Source organism: Astatotilapia calliptera, chromosome 18 (genome assembly GCF_964374335.1).
Source record: "Astatotilapia calliptera chromosome 18, fAstCal68.1, whole genome shotgun sequence".
Taxonomy (NCBI): domain Eukaryota; kingdom Metazoa; phylum Chordata; class Actinopteri; order Cichliformes; family Cichlidae; genus Astatotilapia; species Astatotilapia calliptera.
Window position 1 is genome coordinate 1611083 of NC_137439.1, and position 9235 is coordinate 1620317.

Genomic DNA, 9235 nt, shown 5'->3' on the forward strand with positions numbered 1-9235 from the left:
TCAGTCCAATGACACAAGAATCAGTGGTTTAACAGTGTGTGGCTCCCTCTAGTGGATGTTGTGGAGTATTCTGTTGTCTTTGCTCCAAAGGTTTTTGTACAGAGTTTCGCTGTTTCCTGTCACTGTGGGCTGCAGAGCACAGTAGTACACAGCAGAGTCTGTCACTGCAGCAGAGGAGATGCTCATGTTGAGCTGGTTTTTTCCCACTTCAATTTTCAATCCAAAGATTTTTTCTATTCCTATTACTCCTGATGCAGAGTGAGAGATCATTAACTCTGGTTGTATTCCAGGATATTGTCGATACCAGAAAAAATAATCGTTTCCAGCTGCTTCTCTGGATAATCTATAGGACAGAGTAGCAGTGCTGCCTTCTACACTGAACACTTCTTTGTTGGTTGGAGTGAGATCTTCACAGCTGACACCTAAAGGAACAGAAACATGTTTTATTCTTTTATAAATCATCACAGTTCAAATGTGTTTCTTTAAACACACAGATTGTAACGTACCTGTTAGAATGGTGAGAATCAGTAAAGAAAGTGCAAAATAGTCCAAAGACAACATGTTGAATGAAGGTAAAGTTTATGGTTTGTGTTGAACTCTGTTGAATGTGGAGGTTTCTCTCTCTTCTAGTTCAGTAACAGCTCAGCTCCTCCCTGAATCTCTCCTCCTCCTCTCTGATCTGGATTTGAACTTCTCTCACTTCCTCCTGCTTTACACACTAGTAGCAGCATCTTCACTTTCAGGTGGGAGCTCATATTTCAGCTCTGTGCTGCTTCAGTCCACAGATGATTCATGCTGTAAATTATGTGAGAGGTCAGAAGACAACAGGAAATCAGTGATGGGTGGCTCAAGACTTTCACACAGTACTGTACAAAGTACTGACTGCCTCACATTAACCTGATCTCAGTGTCATCTTTTCCTTGTTTCCTGTTGTATTCTGACCTCTCTGTTGTTTTTACATTGGACTGATTTATGTCTGTGCTCTGAACACAACTTTGAAGGCTTGAAGTCCTCATCAGTTTCAGCCTAAAAATACACAGACATTAACCCCATGCCTGTAACTCAGGCTGAAGTGTGTGTATTAGGGAGGAAGTTAGTCTAGTAACTGGAGGGCTGATGGTGCAATTCCCTGCTCCTTCAATCTGAATATTTAGTTTAACTCAGTTTTGTTATAAAGCACCAAATCAAAAAAAAAAAGCACCCCAAGGTGTTTCATGTCATAAAGACTCAACAGCATTAAAGGAAAATTCCACCAGCTGAGCAACCACTTGGCAACAGTGGGAAGGAAGAACTCACCTCCTGGAAATACTAAGAAAGTTACAAATAATACTACTATGACTTCTCCAAAGAATGATAATTGTTATTGACCAGAGTGAAGTTGCCCCACCCACACACACACACACACCTTTTTCAAATCAAACGTATGTGCTGCTGTCATTCTAAAGTTGCTGTGAGCGTTAATCGTGTTACTATGATGTGTTGATACAGTTCTCACACGAGGGCGATCCGCATTAACTCGCTAATGGGGATTTGCTGCGTTAATGCAGTTATGGCGTCAGCCATGGTGTTTTTGGCCTTTAATCTTTTATTAAAATCTTTCAAACAGAAGCAGCTCAAATGTTTGACATCAATTTTGTTTAATTTTGTCTGGTTGACCTTGGATGACCTCTAGAAACTTTTATTAAAGTCTTTAATATGATAGCAGCAAAACAAGAATTTTAGCAACACAAACTTTTGACTTCACTTTTATTTGAAGAAGGGGGGGGGTAAGTTCACTCATGTTTATTATTGGCATGATGTGGTGTAGAAAACGCTGGTGATTATATCTATGACCACATACAGAAGTAAAATAATGTCCTTGGTTGGCTGAGATTCAGTAGGCGGGACCAGTTACCTCTTGACATCATCATTTTAATGTTCATCTCAGAGGTTTAACAGTGTGTGGCTCCCTCTAGTGGATGTTGTGGAGTATTCTGTTGTCTTTGCTCCAAAGGTTTTTGTACAGAGTTTTGCTGTTTCCTGTCACTGTGGGCCTCACAGCACAGTAGTACACAGCAGAGTCTGTTGCTGCAGCAGAGGAGATCTGAAGAGTCATCAGTGTTTCGTTCACTTTAACAGAAAGTCTAGAGACTGGATCTGATGTCAGCTGTCCTTTGTCTGAGTGAGAGATCAGGAACTTTGGTGGTTTTCCTGGATATTGTTGATACCAAAAGAAATAATAGGTACCAACAACAGGTTTAGAGTACCTGCAAGACAGAGTCACAGTGCTTCCTTCTAAACTGGATTTCTGAGTGTCGAGTGCTGTGAGCTCCTCACAGATCACACCTGCAGACAGAAAAAACTCCGTCAGAACATGGAAAAGTCTTACTGTCTCACACACAACCGAGAGAGTTATTAAATATGAACTCACCTGTTAACAGGAAGAGAAGCCAGTAAGGAAACACACAGTGATGTAATGACAGCATGTTGAGGAACATAAAGTTTGTTTTGTGTTGAACTCTGTTGAATGTGGAGGTTTTTCTCTCTTCTATAGTTCAGTAACAGCTCAGCTCCTCCCTGAATCTCTGCTCCTCCTCTCTGCTCTCAGTCACTCCTCCTCCTGTGCTTCACACACTTTGGGATTCTTTTATAACCAACATCACAAACAGTACAAATATCTGTTATACTAGGATTACAGTTTCATACAAATAAAAGTTATTATTCTTTTTTTTTTTAAAGCGTTTGTGCCATAAGGACTTATTCTCTTGGGTTCTCTTTACATTGTGAAGATTTTATTTGCCTTTCAAAGGCAGTTATGTTATAAACTGGTGGTAAAAATACTTTTCCAGTGGAGCACCTGGTTCCAAATTGCACTGATTATCTCCCACAGCTTGTTTCAACTTTGTTCTCCTGTAATAATTATTTATTCTAACTTATAATTATTTTCCTCTAACTTTTATCTACTTCTCTGCAATGAATATTTGCAGGAGATCGAGTCTTTTCACTATATTCCGCTATCAGGGGAAAAAGAGATTTCAGTGTCAACATCACGTGAAAGAGTTCTGCTCCTCTGACTGCTGCTGTAGGACAGGTTTGAGACTGTCTGGGAGGATGGTGTTGAACTATTCTTGGAAATTATAATTGATGAAGAGCTCAGGGTGTTTTTGGATTTTTGGATGACATGTATACCTATAAACACTATAAATCTATCTGTACTGAACTGTAACTTTCATGTATTATGTTCATGAAAGCATGAGACATTTTGCAAACATGTGTTCAAAACTGAACACATTGACATCAGACACAGACCTTCAAAGTAAAACAGGAAATGCATAGACTGGACTCAGAGACACGGTGCAGACAGAGAACAGAAGGAACACACGGCAGACACTAAAAAGAGGAAGCACAGAACCAAAACCCTAAAAACTGAGAAGTCTAAACCCAAACACATAATCAGAATAAACTAGAACACAAGATCATAATAATAAACACAAAGCGCTGGGTCAAATGACCCGGGACAATATAATCATATATACAGATACACTACGCTGGAATCTTTTTATATATGAGAATCACCATGTTAAACATTTAACCTGTAGGTTTAAAGTTTAAGGTAAATCAATCAATCAATCTTTATTTCTATAGCACATGTAAAAAGGACAGTGTCCAACGAAGTGCTTCACACAAGGCAGCAAAGCGGATTACAACAAATGGCAACAAAACCAGTTATAAAACAGTTACAGTTACAGTTACAGTTACACTGCACAAATGCAGACCGGGAGGAAGTCCAAACTAATTTGCTTCAAATGCTAGATGGAACAGGTGAGTTTTTAAGCGTGATTTAATCGATTGAATGGATTCTGACACGTGGACATCGATTGGAAGATTATTCCAGAGTTTGGGTGCGGCAATTGCAAAAGCTCGATCCCCTCTAGTCTTTCGTCGGGGCCTCGGTTGCACTAAGAGCAGTTGGTTAGAGGATCTGAGCACTCTAACTATACACATCGAGAAGGTCTGTTCGGTAACTGGGCGCCAAGTTATTTACAATTTTTAAAGTATACAAAAGGATTTTAAAAACAATTAGGTATTTAAAGTGGAGCCAGTGCAGACTGGCTAGAACTGGGGTGATGTGATCATGCCTTCTGGTGCCAGTTAAGAGGCGTGCTGTGGCATTTTGAACTAATTGCAAACGCTGGAGGACAAAGAATTGGAGGCCCAAGTACAGAGAGTTGCAATAGTCCAGTCTAGAAGAAATAAAGGCATTGATAAGCTTTTCAAGGTCTTTATGTGGAGTATAGGGCGTTGCCTTGGAGATTTGCCATAGCGGGTAAAACTCGTTTTCTCAACTGAAAACATTTGCTTGTCTAATTTGAGGGAGCTATCCAGGACCACTCCAAGATTTCCTACTGTATAAGAGAGATGGCTGGCACAGGAACCCAGTGTATCAAATAGCTGGTCCGGGGAAAGTGATTATCAAAAACAACAATTTCTGTTTTATTTTCATTTAGAGTTAGAGAGTTTTGTAATAGCCAGACTTTAACGTCCCGCAGACAGTTGAACAAAGGCACTAATGAGGACTGGACATCCTGATTCAGGGGGAAGTAGATTTGGATGTCGTCAGCATAACAATGAAACAAGAGATTATGCTTTTTGAAAATGAGTCCCAAGGGCAGCATGTACAAAGAAAATAACATAGACTTAGCACCAAACCCTGGGGCACACCACAATGGAAAGTGTCAAAAGAGGAGGAGTATTTCCCCATGGTGATGGAGAGCAACCTCTCAGACAAGTATGATTTAAACTATCAAAGGACTTTTACATGTTCTAGCCTTGCCAGGAGAATATTGTGATCAACCGTATCGAAAGCCAAGGTTAAATCTAATAAATTCTAAGACCACTGAGCGCCCTGAATCAGCAGTTAAAAGGAGGTCATTAAAACATTTAGTAGTGCTGTCTCAGTACGGTGACACCGTTTAGACCCAGAGTGGAATTCTTCACTGATTCCATGAGTCGCTAAGAAGGTCAGTAATTGATGAAGGACTATTTCTTCCAAGATTTTTGCCATGAAAGGAAGTTTAGAGATTGGGCTATAGTTGTAAAGAACATTAGGATCAAGGTTACTTTTCTTGAGAACAGTTGCATGATTGCATGTTTGAAGACAGTCGGAACGCAGCCTGATAATGTTATGAAACGGCTGTGTGCAAGCAGGAAAAGGACCCAAAGTGCAGACTCCCGAGACAGACGTGAACTCAAAAAACAGCTTTAATGCTGAACTCAAAGTAACCAACTTTCAAAAATACAAAGAATAAACGTAGGCAGGCAGGCAGAACACACAGCATGAATGAGGGTAGATAAAGCTGGGCTCACACTGTGCGACTTTTGGCCCATTTTGAGCTGATTTTTGAGTCGTGCGACCGTTTTGGTGATCGGCCCGATTTTGGCCTTCATCGTGCGTCGTGCTTCGTGTAGTATACGTGGGGTAACGAGAAGCGATTGACACCTCACGACCAGCTCCCGATCATCAATCGCTTGGTCGTGAGGGTGTCACCGTAGCCGCTCACACTGCGCACGCACAAACACGTAAACGTCGGAGAAAAACACGGCGCAGCACGGCTGTGCAGCGTGTGATCTGGACACAAGCGACGGAGGCACAACTTGTAGAACTTTGGAAAGCTCATCCGAGCCTTTTCGATGTGGCATCACAAAATGATCACGACCACAACAACCGTGAAAATAGTTGGATTTACACTGCTGCTCAATCACAGCTGCCTGATCATGTTTTTCATTAGCAATTTAGCAAAGTTGATGGTGGTGGTGTGTCTGTGTGAGTGAAAGACAGAGAGGGAGAGCGAGCGACAGATTTTCTGTTATAACCTTCATGTTATGGACGCACAGTGTGAGCACTCAGGTCGCATCAGAGCATCGGGCCGTATAGTGTGAGACCTGCATCGTGACCTATGAACTTCTAACCCCTGCGAGTCAATCGTGCAGTTTGAGCAGAAGCTGAATAGCGCGACTGAAAAAATCGCAGTGTCTGCCTTAACATAAGACCTGGACCTTCAAAGTAAAACAGGAAACATAACACGGAGACGCAGACCTGACACAGGAATAAGCAACTATGGAACAGAACAGAAACCAGAAGGCACAACTCTGACAAAGAAACCGAAAGACTAGAAATGATAAATAAAGGCAAAAACCAAAGTACAATAATATTGAAACCTCTAAACTCTGGGTCAACGACCCAGGCACCCCAACAGATAACAGTGACGAGTTCATTAGGAGTAAGATACAGGGTCCAATGACATTCAGAGCATCCTTAATTATATGGGAAGGGAGAATGTTGTGCCAGGAGTTCGAACTTTTCAATTGGTTTATTATTTCTTTGAGAGTCGGGAGAGTCACAAAAGTCACAGGCTCAAACTGTTGAAAGACCGTTGAGCATTCAGAAATTGGAATTTGGTTTGCTGCTGATGGATTTGAGGCCCTTAGTGCTGAGATTTTATCTATAAAATAATTTAGGAATTTTTCACAGAGAGCCTGAAAGGTCTCTGTTAGAGTGGCAGAGGATGGGTTCATCACTGAATTAAGAATCCTAAACAGGATTTGGGGCTTGTGGCTATTAGTCGCAATGATTTCCAACAGGAAAGAAGGTTTTGCGATTTTAACAGCCTTCTGATATTTCAAACGGCAGTTGTGCAGAATCTCCAAGGAAATCTGGAGTTTGTCTTTGTTCCATCTCCTTTCAACATTCACGTCTCAGAGTGTGCGTAGATTCATTCGGCCAGAGTTGCCTGGGGGGTTTAAAGCGTTTAGTGTTTATCGGAGCCAAAGTGTCCAAGATAGAGGTAGATGTAGAGATACAGGAGTGAGCGTGTTCATTTACTGGTGCACTTGTCTTACAATTAGCATCATAAAAGGTAAAGTTAGTCAAGGCCGTGGAGAAATGGGCGATTGCTTCAGGATTAATCATGCGTAGCTGGTACAGAGAGCCCTCACAGTTCAACTGCACATTACATATTTCAACATTAAACATAACCGGGAAGTGGTCTGAAATCCCAGCATTGCTGATATCCATAACGCACAGCAAGAAGGTCCTGAGTTCAATTCCACCATCAGGCCGGAGTCTTTCTGTGTGGAGTTTGCATGTTCTTCCTGTGTTTGCGTGGGTTCCCTCCGGCTTCTCCAGCTTCCTCCCACAGTCCAAAGACATGCAGTTTCTTGGGATAGGTTAATTGATTAATCCAAATTGTCCATAGGTGTGAATGTGAGTGTGGTTGTCTGTCTCTATGTGTTAGCCCTGCGACAGACTGGCGCCCTGTCCAGGGTGTACCCCGCCTCTCGCCCTATGACAGCTGGGATAGGCTCCAGCGCCGCCCGCGACCCTGAAAAGGAGAAGCAGAAGCGAATGGATGGATGATATAAAGACCTGCAGAAGGGATTTTGCAAACATGCTTACACATCGTGTGTAGAGTCAGGCTGATATTTTTTCTGGGCCAAGGGAGTCCAAACAGAATGTCCTCGACTCAGATAATAAGTAGAATCAACAGGCTGAAAAGATAGATAGATCATTTTAATGCAGCATGGTTAGGTTAAGGATAGAGAAAGAAAAACACACCTATTGCATGTTTTTTTATTCTCTATCTTTTTTCCAGGAAAGGAGCAGGTGCTAGACAAAGTCAGACGTGGACAGAGCGAAGGAAAGTATCTGCAGGGGAGACGGCAGGACCGCCATGTCACTTCCCAGAAGAAGATGGTGTTGAGGTTCACTTCTTCTTGACCTCATCGATCCTTTTGATATCCCAACTGGAGAAGAAGGGTCAGGTGAGGCTGGAGTATTTTCATCAAAGGCTTTATTTCCAATGTGCATTGGGAGATCCCAGAACAGTGGTTCCTAGCTATAACGTCATTCGCCTTTCATGGTCTTGTTGTTTCACAGATTTTTTTCGTGCAAATTTTTATGCTTTTTGTTTGTTTGTTTGTTTTTTATTTGTATTTTTTACAGCGCATTGTGTTCTGCTGTCAGGGGTTGTGTGTGGAGGCGTGGAAGAGATGACCCAAACGCAGGACTCACTGTGCAGAATGAAGAGGATTTATTGGAGCGAGTGAATGGACAAAGCAGGAACGGCAAGACTGACTAGCTGACTGGAAGACTGAGTGGCTGGCTGAATAACTGAACACAGACGGGAACGACAGTAACGACAACATCACATCAATGACACGACAAAGAACTGGTGAAACCGAGGAACTTAAATACACAGGTTGAATGATGACAATGATTGGAAACAGGTGAGCCTGAACATAATCTGACTAATGACACAAGAGACAAGCTGACACGGGAAAAACAGGAAGTGAGAACATTAATGTGGCGAACTAAACTGAACATGAACAAACTGAAATCATTGGGTCAACCCTGACATCTGCATTCTGATTGGCTGTAGACCATTGTCAATCAATCTCGTGCCGTGTCTCATGTACAGTACAGAATGCGTCCAGCTTGTCAAATCTTCGATCACTAGCAGTGTGCCTCTAAAGAGCTGTACTGTGTGTTTGTAAGTTTTCTCCAACAAACACAAATGTTGATGAAATGTTTTGCACCATCAAAGGCAACCGCGGATGCCTTTGGTTTCATTCTATAACACTGGTCTTATTTTTCTACGAAGGTTTGAACTTTATAGTGTTTAAACCATAGAGAAGTGTGGAAACGTGTGTTTACTTAATATATTATCATGCTTTTTACATCTACATGAATGTGCTATTGCTGTGAGATTTATGACTATTACTGAAGGTTACTCTCCACACCAACACCAGCTAGATGTTTAAATCTTAATATAAATGAGTAACAGTAGGTGGACATTAGGTAAGGCTGCTCTTTTTGCAGCGATCTCGTATAGAAAACTATTCCTCGCGTATATAAAACAGGTCTGAACTGTAGTAAAGGGACCTCTGGCTGATACGTCGGGTTCGTGTCGGCTCGTAGCTGAAAATTAGCTTTACTTTGTTGTCTGGGTCACTTTGCTAGCGAGAGACAGAGAGAGGCGTTGAAAGGCTGCTGCAACGGAGCTTATTGTTTCAGAGGAAAACAGGAACACGGTGTACAGTCGAGTCTTAACAGCTTACTTACAACTGGGCTCATCAGGCTCTCTTCTTGGCTGCAGTGGTTATTATTATATTTACATGCTTCCAGCTCCCGTTTTTGCTCCGTGACAGCTCGTACTTTTCCTTGTTCTCCCTCCCTCGCTCACAGACACATCACAGG